This window comes from Protopterus annectens, chromosome 7.part1, assembly GCF_019279795.1.
Source record: "Protopterus annectens isolate FY-2018-M chromosome 7.part1, PAN1.0, whole genome shotgun sequence".
Lineage (NCBI taxonomy): Eukaryota > Metazoa > Chordata > Ceratodontiformes > Protopteridae > Protopterus > Protopterus annectens.
The window spans coordinates 363351425-363368684 of record NC_056740.1 but is presented as its reverse complement, the minus strand read 5'-3'; the positions used below and the strand labels follow the sequence as shown (position 1 = coordinate 363368684).

General features: G+C 40.1%; 1 protein-coding gene and 1 long non-coding RNA gene across 2 annotated transcripts in view; one reads left to right on the top strand and one right to left on the bottom strand.

Moving 5' to 3' along the window:
- The window catches only part of RPP14 (ribonuclease P/MRP subunit p14), a 461268-nt gene that overhangs the window by 276407 nt on the left and 167601 nt on the right, over positions 1 to 17260 (bottom strand). The window lies entirely within an intron of this gene.
- LOC122807775 lies at positions 3839 to 8493 on the top strand. The gene is made up of 3 exons (XR_006365722.1): positions 3839 to 3885; positions 6077 to 6216; positions 8406 to 8493. It is a non-coding gene; the product is annotated as an uncharacterized LOC122807775 (long non-coding RNA).

Below are 17260 nucleotides of genomic sequence, written 5' to 3'. Positions count from 1 at the left end.
GCCCTCCTCGCTGCTGCTGAGCATCCTTGGCTGCGTGCTAGTATCTACAAGTAAGTTATTACCTGTTATGTACATTTTAGTTTAGCGACTGCTTGTCTGTTGAGGTGTATGAACTAACCTATTCTAGGTAATCGCGTTTTGGTGATATCCTGATAAGCGCTATCTTGTTATAGTGCTCGGATGTTATTTGAACACTATCAAATGTTTGTATGTCTATGAATGTACTTTTTACCTGAAGTAGCTCTCACGAAGGCTTATATTTAATTTTATGTGAGCAACGACTGTGCAAACTGAACAGTTATTGTAGTTTAATCAATTTAATGCTAGCGTACTACCAACTATTTCTCTGATGTCTGCGATACTTTAATGAGTTGTGTAAGCTGATAAGATTGCATATTTAGTTTTAGCTTAGTGTCTGTGTACTACATACTGTTTTTATTCTAATATCTACTGCAGCTATAGCGTATCAGTTTAATGTTTTCCATTTAGCTACAATATGATGTCTGCGATACTTTAATGAGTTGTGTAAGCTGATAAGATTGCATATTTAGTTTTAGCTTAGTGTCTGTGTACTACATACTGTTTTATTCTAATATGTACTGCAGCTATAGCGTATCAGTTTAATGTTTTCCATTTAGCTACAATATGATGTTAACTGTATGCAACTAAGTGCTTGTGTTTACGAAGATATTTGCCTTGTCTGAGTTAGTACTTGTTCACTCTGCAGTGTCTGTACTAGTGCTGTAATTGCGACTAATGTTTACGAAGATATTTGCCTTGTCTGAGTTAGTACTTGTTCACTCTGCAGTGTCTGTACTAGTGCTGTAATTGCGACTAATGCAAGGCTATTTATTTACTTGGCTCTATCTTAGGCATATTTACTGAATTTACTGTGTTGTTCTGGTCTCTGGATTTTCTCCTGATAAGGGTCTAACCTGTAATTCCTGATTTATTACTGTGAAACGTGGTTCTTTTCCCGCCATTTACCTCACCTGTGTGTAATTGGAATGCCCTTACAAGAGCTGACTTGGCCTTAATTTAGTCTATTAAAGGATAACCACCCTTGTCGTTTACATAATCTATACCCCTAATGGTGTAAACGCTCACCTCTATGATTCCCTAGACCTCTTTTAGCTGATACCCTTTCTTCTTTAATTACTGATAACGTTCACTACTGTGGAGATGTATGTGATAGAGTTTGCCTTAGCCATTTAACTCTGCTAATCTTCTATGTGCTTAGCCTAAACACATGTCGTAACCTAATGAATATGATTGACTCTCCTAGAGTGTAACTATTACTAAATGTAATATATTGTAAGGTTAAGTTTATCTGTACTATTCTGGGAACACAGTGTTGTTTGCATTGCTTTAACATAATTCTTTTTTCTCATTTTTCTTCCTGCTTGTTAGCTTTCACCCGGACATACCCTGTGTTCTTTGCCTGGGTAGAATCCCACAACTAACTCTGCTATTGCACTCTTTGCCAATTACTCTTGGAACTTTTTACCTGCCATCCTCAGCAAGCCTCTATCTCAAGATACCAAGAAAGTATGTTTAATTAATTCATTGTTTTGTACTTATATAACCAGCTAACCCTGCTACGTTTTGTTTGCTCCCAGTCAAGCTTGCCAGCAGCAAACCCCCTTACTCCTTTATCTCCTTCCCCCCTTACCTAGACCCTTACTTAGCCTGTGCTCATTCTCCCATTACTCTAGCTTACTCTCTGGGAGCCCTAGTACATCTTAGTGCAACTCTGCTACTGTCTACTAGTGGTCACCCTCTCCCCACCTGTATCTACTCCACTAGTATCTACTTCTACTTACTTGCCCCTACTTCTCCCTTCTAATTCCTATCCCTTTCTTCCTTTTCAAAGTCCATCCTTATCCACTACCCTAGGCTACCTCCACTTACCTTGGTATAGCCAGCTTTCTCTGATAGTTTTTCCATCCTCTCTGGTACACTTTGTCCTCTACTTACATTAACTTTCTTTATCTCCTAGCTCTCTCCCCTCTTCTCTCCACTATCCAGGTTTACATACATGTATTAATCTATAGTTAGTTACTCTGCTCTGACCTGGTTTCTCCCTACTTCTCCTTCATGCTACTGCCCTCCTCTCCTTTCACTAATCTCCTTCCTCTTCAGATGTATCTCATATTGTCTACCTAGCACCTTCTCCCTAGTATCCCCTTATTTGCAGTATAGTATCTATCACTATCTACCTGTAAACACCCCTTCCGGTCTGCATCTGACTATTCCTATCCTAGCTCCTCCCCCTCCTATTAACTTCCTTTTGAAGTTTTTAAATGTCCCTCCTATCCTCAGCGCCATTTTCAGATCTGCCCTCCTCGCTGCTGCTGAGCATCCTTGGCTGCGTGCTAGTATCTACAAGTAAGTTATTACCTGTTATGTACATTTTTAGTTTAGCGACTGCTTGTCTGTTGAGGTGTATGAACTAACCTATTCTAGGTAATCGCGTTTTGGTGATATCCTGATAAACGCTATCTTGTTATAGTGCTCGGATGTTATTTGAACACTATCAAATGTTTGTATGTCTATGAATGTACTTTTTACCTGAAGTAGCTCTCACGAGGCTTATATTTAATTTTATGTGAGCAACGACTGTGCAAACTGAACAGTTATTGTAGTTTAATCAATTTAATGCTAGCGTACTACCAACTATTTCTCTGATGTCTGCGATACTTTAATGAGTTGTGTAAGCTGATAAGATTGCATATTTAGTTTTAGCTTAGTGTCTGTGTACTACATACTGTTTTATTCTAATATCTACTGCAGCTATAGCGTATCAGTTTAATGTTTTCCATTTAGCTACAATATGATGTCTGCGATACTTTAATGAGTTGTGTAAGCTGATAAGATTGCATATTTAGTTTTAGCTTAGTGTCTGTGTACTACATACTGTTTTTATTCTAATATGTACTGCAGCTATAGCGTATCAGTTTAATGTTTTCCATTTAGCTACAATATGATGTTAACTGTATGCAACTAAGTGCTTGTGTTTACGAAGATATTTGCCTTGTCTGAGTTAGTACTTGTTCAGTCTGCAGTGTCTGTACTAGTGCTGTAATTGCGACTAATGTTTACGAAGATATTTGCCTTGTCTGAGTTAGTACTTGTTCACTCTGCAGTGTCTGTACTAGTGCTGTAATTGCGACTAATGCAAGGCTATTTATTTACTTGGCTCTATCTTAGGCATATTTACTGAATTTACTGTGTTGTTCTGGTCTCACGGATTTTCTCCTGATAAGGGTCTAACCTGTAATTCCTGATTTATTACTGTGAAAACGTGGTTCTTTTCCCGCCATTTACCTCACCTGTGTGTAATTGGAATGCCCTTACAAGAGCTGACTTGGCCTTAATTTAGTCTATTAAAGGATAACCACCCTTGTCGTTTACATAATCTATACCCCTAATGGTGTAGCGCTCACCTCTATGATTCCCTAGACCTCTTTTAGCTGATACCCTTTCTTCTTTAATTACTGATAACGTTCACTACTGTGGAGATGTATGTGATAGAGTTTGCCTTAGCCATTTAACTCTGCTAATCTTCTATGTGCTTAGCCTAAACACATGTCGTAACCTAATGAATATGATTGACTCTCCTGACTGTAACTATTACTAAATGTAATATATTGTAAGGTTAAGTTTATCTGTACTATTCTGGGAACACAGTGTTGTTTGCATTGCTTTAACATAATTCTTTTTTCTCATTTTCTTCCTGCTTGTTAGCTTTCACCGGACATACCCTGTGTTCTTTGCCTGGGTAGAATCCCACAACTAACTCTGCTATTGCACTCTTTGCCAATTACTCTTGGAACTTTTTTACCTGCCATCCTCAGCAAGCCTCTATCTCAAGATACCAAGAAAGTATGTTTAATTAATTCATTGTTTTGTACTTATATAACCAGCTAACCCTGCTACGTTTTGTTTGCTCCCAGTCAAGCTTGCCAGCAGCAAACCCCCTTACTCCTTTATCTCCTTCCCCCCTTACCTAGACCCTTACTTAGCCTGTGCTCATTCTCCCATTACTCTAGCTTACTCTCTGGGAGCCCTAGTACATCTTAGTGCAACTCTGCTACTGTCTACTAGTGGTCACCCTCTCCCCACCTGTATCTACTCCACTAGTATCTACTTCTACTTACTTGCCCCTACTTCTCCCTTCTAATTCCTATCCCTTTCTTCCTTTTCAAAGTCCATCCTTATCCACTACCCTAGGCTACCTCCACTTACCTTGGTATAGCCAGCTTTCTCTGATAGTTTTCCATCCTCTCTGGTACACTTTGTCCTCTACTTACATTAACTTTCTTTATCTCCTAGCTCTCTCCCCTCTTCTCTCCACTATCCAGGTTTACATACATGTATTAATCTATAGTTAGTTACTCTGCTCTGACCTGGTTTCTCCCTACTTCTCCTTCATGCTACTGCCCTCCTCTCCTTTCACTAATCTCCTTCCTCTTCAGATGTATCTCATATTGTCTACCTAGCACCTTCTCCTAGTATCCCTTATTTGCAGTATAGTATCTATCACTATCTACCTGTAAACACCCCTTCCGGTCTGCATCTGACTATTCCTATCCTAGCTCCTCCCCCTCCTATTAACTTCCTTTTGAAGTTTTTAAATGTCCCTCCTATCCTCAGGGCCATTTTCAGATCTGCCCTCCTCGCTGCTGCTGAGCATCCTTGGCTGCGTGCTAGTATCTACAAGTAAGTTATTACCTGTTATGTACATTTTAGTTTAGCGACTGCTTGTCTGTTGAGGTGTATGAACTAACCTATTCTAGGTAATCGCGTTTTGGTGATATCCTGATAAACGCTATCTTGTTATAGTGCTCGGATGTTATTTGAACACTATCAAATGTTTGTATGTCTATGAATGTACTTTTTACCTGAAGTAGCTCTCACGAAGGCTTATATTTAATTTTATGTGAGCAGCGACTGTGCAAACTGAACAGTTATTGTAGTTTAATCAATTTAATGCTAGCGTACTACCAACTATTTCTCTGATGTCTGCGATACTTTAATGAGTTGTGTAAGCTGATAAGATTGCATATTTAGTTTTAGCTTAGTGTCTGTGTACTACATACTGTTTTATTCTAATATCTACTGCAGCTATAGCGTATCAGTTTAATGTTTTCCATTTAGCTACAATATGATGTCTGCGATACTTTAATGAGTTGTGTAAGCTGATAAGATTGCATATTTAGTTTTAGCTTAGTGTCTGTGTACTACATACTGTTTTATTCTAATATGTACTGCAGCTATAGTATCAGTTTAATGTTTTCCATTTAGCTACAATATGATGTTAACTGTATGCAACTAAGTGCTTGTGTTTACGAAGATATTTGCCTTGTCTGAGTTAGTACTTGTTCAGTCTGCAGTGTCTGTACTAGTGCTGTAATTGCGACTAATGTTTACGAAGATATTTGCCTTGTCTGAGTTAGTACTTGTTCACTCTGCAGTGTCTGTACTAGTGCTGTAATTGCGACTAATGCAAGGCTATTTATTTACTTGGCTCTATCTTAGGCATATTTACTGAATTTACTGTGTTGTTCTGGTCTACGGATTTTCTCCTGATAAGGGTCTAACCTGTAATTCCTGATTTATTACTGTGGCGTGGTTCTTTCCCGCCATTTACCTCACCTGTGTGTAATTGGTATGCCCTTACAAGAGCTGACTTGGCCTTAATTTAGTCTATTAAAGGATAACCACCCTTGTCGTTTACACAATCTATACCCCTAATGGTGTAAACGCTCAGCTCTATGATTCCCTAGACCTCTTTTAGCTGATACCCTTTCTTCTTTAATTACTGATAGCGTTCACTACTGTGGAGATGTATGTGATACAGTTTGCCTTAGCCATTTAACTCTGCTAATCTTCTATGCGCTTAGCCTAAACACATGTAAGTAACCTAATGAATATGATTGACTCTCCCTGACTGTAACTATTACTAAATGTAATATATTGTAAGGTTAAGTTTATCTGTACTATTCTGGGAACACAGTGTTGTTTGCATTGCTTTAACATAATTTTTTTTCTCATTTTTCTTCCTGCTTGTTAGCTTTCACCCGGACATACCCTGTGTTCTTTGCCTGGGTAGAATCCCACAACTAACTCTGCTATTGCACTCTTTGCCAATTACTCTTGGAACTTTTTTTACCTGCCATCCTCAGCAAGCCTCTATCTCAAGATACCAAGAAAGTATGTTTAATTAATTCATTGTTTTGTACTTATATAACCAGCTAACCCTGCTACGTTTTTGTTTGCTCCCAGTCAAGCTTGCCAGCAGCAAACCCCCTTACTCCTTTATCTCCTTCCCCCCTTACCTAGACCCTTACTTAGCCTGTGCTCATTCTCCCATTACTCTAGCTTACTCTCTGGGAGCCCTAGTACATCTTAGTGCAACTCTGCTACTGTCTACTAGTGGTCACCCTCTCCCCACCTGTATCTACTCCACTAGTATCTACTTCTACTTACTTGCCCCTACTTCTCCCTTCTAATTCCTATCCCTTTCTTCCTTTTCAAAGTCCATCCTTATCCACTACCCTAGGCTACCTCCACTTACCTTGGTATAGCCAGCTTTCTCTGATAGTTTTTCCATCCTCTCTGGTACACTTTGTCCTCTACTTACATTAACTTTCTTTATCTCCTAGCTCTCTCCCCTCTTCTCTCCACTATCCAGGTTTACATACATGTATTAATCTATAGTTAGTTACTCTGCTCTGACCTGGTTTCTCCCTACTTCTCCTTCATGCTACTGCCCTCCTCTCCTTTCACTAATCTCCTTCCTCTTCAGATGTATCTCATATTGTCTACCTAGCACCTTCTCCCTAGTATCCCTTATTTGCAGTATAGTATCTATCACTATCTACCTGTAAACACCCCTTCCGGTCTGCATCTGACTATTCCTATCCTAGCTCCTCCCCCTCCTATTAACTTCCTTTTGAAGTTTTAAATGTCCCTCCTATCCTCAGGGCCATTTTCAGATCTGCCCTCCTCTGCTGCTGAGCATCCTTGGCTGCGTGCTAGTATCTACAAGTAAGTTATTACCTGTTATGTACATTTTTAGTTTAGCGACTGCTTGTCTGTTGAGGTGTATGAACTAACCTATTCTAGGTAATCGCGTTTGGTGATATCCTGATAAACGCTATCTTGTTATAGTGCTCGGATGTTATTTGAACACTATCAAATGTTTGTATGTCTATGAATGTACTTTTTACCTGAAGTAGCTCTCACGAAGGCTTATATTTAATTTTATGTGAGCACGACTGTGCAAACTGAACAGTTATTGTAGTTTAATCAATTTAATGCTAGCGTACTACCAACTATTTCTCTGATGTCTGCGATACTTTAATGAGTTGTGTAAGCTGATAAGATTGCATATTTAGTTTTAGCTTAGTGTCTGTGTACTACATACTGTTTTTATTCTAATATCTACTGCAGCTATAGCGTATCAGTTTAATGTTTTCCATTTAGCTACAATATGATGTCTGCGATACTTTAATGAGTTGTGTAAGCTGATAAGATTGCATATTTAGTTTTAGCTTAGTGTCTGTGTACTACATACTGTTTTTATTCTAATATGTACTGCAGCTATAGCGTATCAGTTTAATGTTTTCCATTTAGCTACAATATGATGTTAACTGTATGCAACTAAGTGCTTGTGTTTACGAAGATATTTGCCTTGTCTGAGTTAGTACTTGTTCAGTCTGCAGTGTCTGTACTAGTGCTGTAATTGACTAATGTTACGAAGATATTTGCCTTGTCTGAGTTAGTACTTGTTCACTCTGCAGTGTCTGTACTAGTGCTGTAATTGCGACTAATGCAAGGCTATTTATTTACTTGGCTCTATCTTAGGCATATTTACTGAATTTACTGTGTTGTTCTGGTCTGGATTTTCTCCTGATAAGGGTCTAACCTGTAATTCCTGATTTATTACTGTGAAACGTGGTTCTTTTCCGCCATTTACCTCACCTGTGTGTAATTGGAATGCCCTTACAAGAGCTGACTTGGCCTTAATTTAGTCTATTAAAGGATAACCACCCTTGTCGTTTACATAATCTATACCCCTAATGGTGTAAACGCTCACCTCTATGATTCCCTAGACCTCTTTTAGCTGATACCCTTTCTTCTTTAATTACTGATAACGTTCACTACTGTGGAGATGTATGTGATAGAGTTTGCCTTAGCCATTTAACTCTGCTAATCTTCTATGTGCTTAGCCTAAACACATGTCGTAACCTAATGAATATGATTGACTCTCCCTGACTGTAACTATTACTAAATGTAATATATTGTAAGGTTAAGTTTATCTGTACTATTCTGGGAACACAGTGTTGTTTGCATTGCTTTAACATAATTCTTTTTCTCATTTTCTTCCTGCTTGTTAGCTTTCACCCGGACATACCCTGTGTTCTTTGCCTGGGTAGAATCCCACAACTAACTCTGCTATTGCACTCTTTGCCAATTACTCTTGGAACTTTTTTACCTGTCATCCTCAGCAAGCCTCTATCTCAAGATACCAAGAAAGTATGTTTAATTAATTCATTGTTTTGTACTTATATAACCAGCTAACCCTGCTCGTTTTGTTTGCTCCCAGTCAAGCTTGCCAGCAGCAAACCCCCTTACTCCTTTATCTCCTTCCCCCCTTACCTAGACCCTTACTTAGCCTGTGCTCATTCTCCCATTACTCTAGCTTACTCTCTGGGAGCCCTAGTACATCTTAGTGCAACTCTGCTACTGTCTACTAGTGGTCACCCTCTCCCCACCTGTATCTACTCCACTAGTATCTACTTCTACTTACTTGCCCCTACTTCTCCCTTCTAATTTGTCCTTACACTTTGTCCAGACCAACTCCACATCACCTTCTACTACTTACACTTACTTATATTGCTCTCTGATAGTCTCTCGCTCCTCTTCTGCTCTTGGGCTCAACCCGCTCCGTTAGCCCTCTCCGCTCCCCTACCCTGCCCCCAAATCCCACCGCCCCAGCACATCTACATTTATCCCTCCAACATACCACTCCCACTTCCATTCTACTCCAATCAGTACTCAGTCCTCTGAACACACCTTCCTTTTTTCCCGCCAAAACTAACTTTCTTTCTCATCCCCATTCTCAACTAATTAACCAATCCTACTCCTTTCCCTCTTCTAGACCACACCCCTCTATATCCAATACTACTGTCTTTCAGTTCTAATATATAATATACTCTCTCTATATAACTCTTTCTCCCTTACACCATCACCAATATCCTTTCACTGCCCTTCTGTCACCTATCACAACATGCTCTCTAGATACCCTCCATCTTTCCTTCACTATTGCTTCTCCTCTCCTTATCTTACTTATACCATCTCTCCCAGCCTACTATAAACTCTAACTCCCATTCCTTTCACATAACTAACCACCACAATTCACCTTCACTACAATCTTACTCCCACATTTCTTCCTATCTTTATCACTCAGACAACCTTCATCTTTTTCGTTTCAAACTTATCCCCCATCACACATTCCCAATCCCTATAGGAACTAGCAAATCCCTACATCTCACAATAAACCCCAATCTCACAACCCTGCTGTCCATTAACCTAAACTACTACATACAACACCTGATCAGTACTCTCTTATCAGGTGACATCCATCAACCCAGGCCCTGCCAATATAACCACCACAACTAAATCTTTACTATTCACTTCCTTAAACTCACAAAGTATCATTAAGAAAGTCCCCAACCTTCATGCCTGGCTTTTACACAACAAACCTGACTTTTTAACTATTTCTGAAACCTGGTTGAAACCACATATTAAGGACTCTGAAATAGTTCCTCCAAACTACTCAATCATAAGAAAAGACAGACCTCTCAAAAAAGGCGGAGGAGTAGCCCTTATATATTCCTCTTCCATAGTAGTTTCCCCCTACAACAAACCTATCCCACACTTCAACAACGCTGAACTTCTCCTTACCACATCTCAAATCAATAACCACAAACAAATATGTATAGCTTCCATCTATATCCCTCCAGGTGACAATATTCCTACACTTGAACTTATCCTTTCTTGGCTATCCAGTAACATTAGTAATGAAACCATAATCCTAGGAGGCGTAAACATTAACTGGGCCCTTATCCAAGCTCCTTGAACAACACTAATATTAACCTCTACCACTTTTCACAACTGATCAACTTGCCTACTTACCCAGCCAAAAACCCCTCTGATGGGAGTATACTGGACTGGATCCTAGTCTCCCACCCCACTACTTCACCAAAAGTGGCATCCTTCCCGACCCACTAGGTGACCACTTACCCACCTTTACCCACCGACTTTCAACTACCCTTCAACGGACCCACAACTTCATTACTATCCGCAACCAGAAAAACTTTAACCCTATAACTTTTTCAAACTCACTTAAATCAGTAAACTGGGCTTGTCTAAAAACATTACCTCTAGATAATGCAGTCTCATACTTCAACTCGACATTCCTAAAATTACTTGACTCTCAAGCTCCCCTACAGACTAAGAGAATAAAAACTAAATCAGCCCCTTGGCTATCTAAAACTACTCTATCTCTCATGAGACAAAGAGACAAAGTGTGGGCACGCTACCAAAAACACAAGACAACCCCACTCCTCAACGAATACAAACTGCTCCGCAATAAAGCTAAAAAACGTATCTATTCTGATCGAAAAAACTATTTCTCCACACTCCAAAACCATAACAAAAGCAACCCTCAAAAATTCTGGAAAGGAATCTCCACTCTCCTCCACCCCAGCAAACCAGATACTCCTTCCCCTGATCCAAATGCTCCAGAACTAGATTTAGCCACACAATTTAACTCCTTCTTTATTGACTCTATTTCAAAACTAACCTCCTCATTCTCTACCTCCTCCCAACCCACTAATTCCTCTACCTCCTGTTCCACACAAATTCTATCCTCACCCATAAAACCCCAAAATTCAACACCACCCGACTGCACTATCTTCACTTTAAATCCCATTCCTACAACTACTATTAAAAAACTCCTCCAGAAATTAAAACCATGTACCAATGCTCCTGATAATATCCCTTCCTACTTTCTTAACATTGCTGCCGAAAGTCTGGCCTACCCTATTAGCATCCTAATCAACCGCTCCCTACTAGAAGGCACAGTTCCCTAAATTTGGAAACAAGCCTTTATTATACCATTACACAAAGGAGGTAACAATAATAACACTACCAATTTTAGACCCATAGCCATCCTGTCCCCCATTTCAAAATCCTTGAGAAATGTGTGCAAATCAACTCCTTCCTCATCTCCTAGATAACAACCTCATAACCCCACACAGCATGGCTTCAGACCTAATCATAGTACCATGACTGCCCTTCTCTCTTTCCTTGAAATAGTAAATAAAGCCGAGACTCTGGACAAATTGTTTCCACCTTACTCCTTGATCTTTCCAAAGCTTTTGATACTATCTCTCACAGCCTGCTCTTAACTAAACTCTCCAAACTCTACCTATCCTCCTCCTCTCTGAACTGGTTCTCTAGTGATCTATCAGACAGAAATCAAGCTGTAAAATGGAAAAAAGCAACTTCCTCCTTCCTAAGCACCCCACCGAGTCCCACAAGGCTCTATACTGGGCCCTCTTCTATTCAACATCTTTATTAATGACTTCCACAAATCTATCCCTTTCTCTAGCATTATCCAATATGCAGATGACTCCACTATCATCTGCTCCGCCTCTTCTATCTCCATCCTACAAAAACTTACTCAAGGCCTTCTCTTCCACTGAGCAATGGATGCTTTGCAATCATCTAGCTCTCAATGCCACAAAGACCAAATTAATGTTATTTACTCTCTCTAAACTCCCTCCCCCCAACATAAACTCACTCTTAGTTACCAGTCAAAATAACTCTCCTCTTGAAATAGTGTCAGAGACCAAACTTCTTGGGGTCCACATTGACAACCAACTAAAATTTAGTTCCCACCTACAAAGAACATCAAAAACACACCAAAAACTTGGTATGCTATACAGACAAAAGCCTACCTCACACCTACCACTAAAATCACTCTAGCTTCTTCCTTCCTCATTCCCTCCCTCCTCTATGGTGCCCCACTTCTTACTAATATTCAGTGCTCCTTAAAACAGCTCACCTCTTGCTATAACAAAATAGCTAGATTAAGCTACCAACCATAAGTCTTCCACTCACCACTGTCTCTCCCTCCATAAACTAAAATGGTTAGAACTTCCCAACTATCTTGCTTATACTCAACTAACTCTAGCCCACAACCTTATTCTAAACCCCTCCAACTGTCCCTCCCTCTCCTCTGCCTTTAAAATGCACCATCCAAATAGAGTTCTAAGGTCTAATAATCAAAATCTTCTAGAGGTCCACAAACCAAATCATCCCCAGGCAAAAACCTCCTTTCCTTCTGTCTTGCTCGCCTCTGGAATTCCCTACCTCCAAACATCCGCACTACCTCTAACCACTCCACCTTCAAGAAATCACTTTTCTTACACCTAGAATCTCAATGGGAATGCTCTTGTACCCACCCCACATAACCAACTCTACCTTTCCTTTACTAACATTCTACTCTATTCATCTACTATGCTCATTCATTAAAATGCTTTTATGTTTTGCTTTTATTCCTTCGTTGCATGTACCAAGATTGTCACTGACAAATGTTAAGTACATTTATGTTTTTGCTTATGTTTTTGCTTATGTTCTCTTATAGTATGTACCTATATATTTACTGTCAATGTTTTTGTAAATTGATTTTCTTTTTTGGAGCTTTTCTCCCCAGGACTCCATTGAAAACGGGTTCTTAAATGGCCCAATGGACTATCCTGGTAAACCAACTGCAATAAATAAATAAATAAAATAATTTCAGTCCAGCTGATTCTGAAATTGTTTTATAACTTTCAGATGCTGCATCAGATCTTAACAAAGTTCTGGGTGTGTCTTGTACCAGAGTCAGGTGACAAGAGATGATGTAATTCTGTAATGATTTCTCTAGATAGTAGTGAGGGATAGATTGGAACTCTTGCAGCACCAGTAACCATGGAAACTGAAAGGGAAAGCTCTCTCACAGATATCTCATACATTCTCAGAGTTACCTTAGGCATTCACTGAGTGACATCTCAACCATTCACAGAGGGAGAGACACAAATCTTGCCTTTGGAGTAATCAGCTCAGCATTTATTTTCCTGAAATGCTTTAGTGAGTAATCAGGGAACAGTAATTCTTTAGCTTAGTTAGGAAATATAGTAAGATTAGTTGAGTATTATTTTCTGCATCTGTGAGATCTATCAAACTATATTATTTTTCTTATCGTTTCTGTGATGGAAATTCTAGTGTTTATTGTAATTAAGTAGTCTATTATTTATTATTAAATATTTTTATTACCCTTCATTGCGGCTGGTCCTTTAGAGAATATGTTTAGCAGCTTGAGAGTATTTATGTTTATTTTAGTGACACTGGCAGCTCCTGAAAGCCTTGCTGCTTTGGTCACACACTGCCATTGGTATTAACTGTAAACAGGATAACTTGGCACTCTTATAACAGCTTTTGTGTAGCTGACTGGTGGCAGCAGTTACCCTTGAAGTTTGGGCAGAAAGGGACACAGCTGTTAAATCTGTGCCATACTTTCCCATGTGTGCATGTGCGTGTGTGAAAACTAAATATCAAAGTGTGTGTGTCAGATATTAGGACCAGTGACAGTGCACCAAGGTGTTAGGGTGGTGTTGTTAGGGGTCTGGAGAAAGAGAGCGAGTCCAACCCCAGAGTTGGAGTGTGTTCCCTGTGTACTCTTAAGGGTAACTGTGTTTACTGTGGAGAGCTGTGTTTGGCAATACTTTGTATAATTACCCTTGTTCTTAAGTGCCTGTCCCTCCCTGCTTTAATGGTGGGGATTGAGGCTCCCTAATTACTGGCCTGAAGTAAGGACACAGTCACACAGTGTGAAGGGACATTGTTTTTATAGAGGGGAATGATGATGCATATCTTTGCATTCAGTTTGGGACTGTGATTAAGACAACTGTTGTGGTCTGCATAAGACCCTCCTGAAGTACTGATATCATTTGGGAATTCAATAATTGCACCCAGTTTGCAGTCATCCGCAAACTTGGTCAGCCACAGCCTCTTAGTTTTGGCCTGAACTGAGAAGTAAATACCAAACGGTAGGGGGACCAGCACTGACCCTTGTGGCACTCCACCGGTGACAGGTCTGTTGTTTGATGTAGAGTCACCCACTTTGATAGTGTGACTGGTTTGAGAGTCAGTTTGCTACCCATATTACAACAAAGGGGTTTACATTCAATTTGTTAAGTCTGTCAGTAATGCCTGAGCATGGGACTGTGTCAAAGGCCTTTGCCAAGTTGAGGTATGCTGTGTGCACAGATATGTCCTTGTCAATGGCCTTGGTCACATGTTTGAAGAAATCCACCAGGTTTAACAGAACAAAGCCTGTGGTTAGGCTATGATTAAATAGGACACTTAATGGCAATGCCAGTTCATATTTTAGTTTGTTTAGAAGACAGCCCGGGATGCTGTCTGGTGCCACAGAGGCTGTGTTTTTGCCTTAGACAAGGCTTTAACCACCTTCTGTTCAGATATGTGGGGTGGGGGTAAGTTGGGGGCAAGATTTGTGATAAGTTTTGAGGGGTAAAAGGAGTAAAATTTTCACCAAATATGTTTGCTAGCAGGTTTGCCATCAATGTGGGATCAGTGTGCGTGATACTGTTAAGTCACTAGCTTGGTACACCCTTGGGTCTTACCTTTCAGACTAAGTACATAGCTGTAAAAAGACCTTATGGTTATCCTTGGCAGTGATTGCCAAGTTTTTCTCAGTTACTCTTAGAGGATTTGACATAATGTTGTATTTGCCTGTTGAGGCTAAGGAGGGTGCTTTTCCATTGTTGTGGCCTCGCCTTAGTTTTCTTAGGCAACAATTCTTGCATTTGTTGTAAAGTTTGTTGATGCTGGATGTCCACCAGGGTGGCTTGTTTTTTTTTCTTGGGGCTCTGGCTTTGATTCTGTCTGGAACAGCTGAGTCTATACACTTACAGAAGTGACTGCACAGGGCTTCAGTGTAAACTTTGGTGTAGTTGCCACTTCTAGCTGGGAATGGGGCTTTGAATGCATTTATACCTTCCCCTAGGAGGATGTGTTCACCAATTCACAGGACATCAAAGGCAGATGAAATGAGTATTTCCAGCAGCTTCTGAATGAAGAAAACCCCGCAGAAGTTGCACTGTCCCAGAAACAGCCTATGATGAGAGAAGAGGAGGAGCCTACCATAGAAGAAGTAAGAATAACACTAAGTTAGGGAAAGCAGCAGACTCAGATGAGGTCACAGCAGATATGATAAAGATGCTGGGTGAGACAGGGGAGAAATGGCTAGAGGGTACTCAAAGCAGTGTGGAGAGAAAGGCGTATCCCAGATGACTGGAGAATAAGCATACTCATGCCAGTGTACAAAAACAAAGGGGCATCCACAACTGTGGGCAGTACAGAGGAATCAAACTCCTATCACACTGCATGAAAGTTCTACAGAGGGGGATTGATTTTTTTTATTTTTAATTTAACATTTGTTGACCGGGAATGTCCGACTAGGTTCCACAGAGCCTGATAAACAGATACACAGACTAGTAGAATGTAAGATGGGAGATGAGCAATTCAGATTCAGATCAGGATGGAGCACAACTGACCAGATATTTGCAGTGAGACAGACAGTTGAGAAGAAGCTACAGATGAGGAAAGAGTCCAACTGGGCATTCCTAGACTTCGAGAAAGCATATGACAAGGTTCCAAGAAAGCTGATCTGGGCAGCACTGCTGTAGTTCGAAGTCCCAGAAACATTGGTAGAATTAGTGCAGGCTATGTACAAGGAGTCAATGACTTGAGTATGAACAGTGTTCGGCCTCACAGAGGGGTTCCCAGTGAGAGTGGGTGCACACCAGGGTTAAACCCTGAGCCCACTGCTGTTCATACTGGTGATGGACTACATTAGCAAACAGGTTGGAGGGAACAGATCAACAAAGCTGCTGTATGCAGATGATGTGGAATTACAGGCAGACTCTGAGCAAGAACTCCAGTAAAGTACAAAGAAATGGAATGCAAAACTGAAGGCACATGGGATGAAACTAAGCACAGATAAGACAGTGGTAATGGCAACAAACTGGGGAAATCAGAAGAAGCTGAGAACTGAGACAGAAGGGAAGACAGTGGAACAGGTAAACAGCTTCAAGTATCTGGGAGGGGTGGTTGAGGAGAAGGGAAGCCTGAATGAAGAGGTCAAAGCTAGAATCAGAGAGGCTGGAGCCAACTAGCGTAGAGTGTCAGGTGTAGTCTATGACAGAAGAATGCCAAAGAAGCTGAAAAGTAAGGTGTACAAGACAGTAGTGCGACAAGTACTACTGTATGACACAGAAACCTGGGCAGTAAAGGCAGAGCAGATGAAGACGTTAGAGATGATGGAAATTAAGTACCTGAGGAGGGTGGCAGGATGCTCATTGTGGGAGAGATGAAGACATGAGGACATAACAGCAGAAGCCAAAGTAGCTCCAATTGTAGAAAAGCTCAAAGAGAACAGACTACGGTGGTTTGGACACATGCAGAAAATTAGAAGACAATCTGGTGAAGAAGATTTGAGACAGACAGGAAGAAAGTAAGAGGAAACGAGAATGTCCAGCAAAGAGGTGGCCAGATTGTGTGAAAGATCTGTGACAGTCGGGCATCGAAAGGTTTGATGGAAAATGAAAATTTAGTGATACTTAAAGCAGATAAGGGTGGTGCTTTGGTAATATGGGATGTTGAGGGATATACAAAGGAAGTTAAAAAACAATTAGAAGATGATAGATTTTATTTAAAACTGATCCTACTTCTGACTTGAAGCAAAAAATTGATAAAAGATTGAAAGAATTTAAGTCTGAAGGTCTTATAGATGGGAATTTATTAAAAGAACCGATAGTTGATACTCCAAGGTCCCAATTATTTTATATATTACCAAAGATACATAAAAATATTTTTCCTCCACCAGGTAGACCTATAGTATCAGGAATGGGGTCTCTTACGGAGCCAATCTCAGCCTATTTGGAGCTACAATTAAAACCTTTACTAGCCCTTGTTAATTCTAGAATTAAAGATACGAACAAATTTTTACAATTGATGGATGATATATGGTTGTCTGAAGATTGTTATGTTTGTACACTTGATGTACAATCATTATATACGAGTATTCTGCATCATGGGGGAATTGAAGCTATTAAAT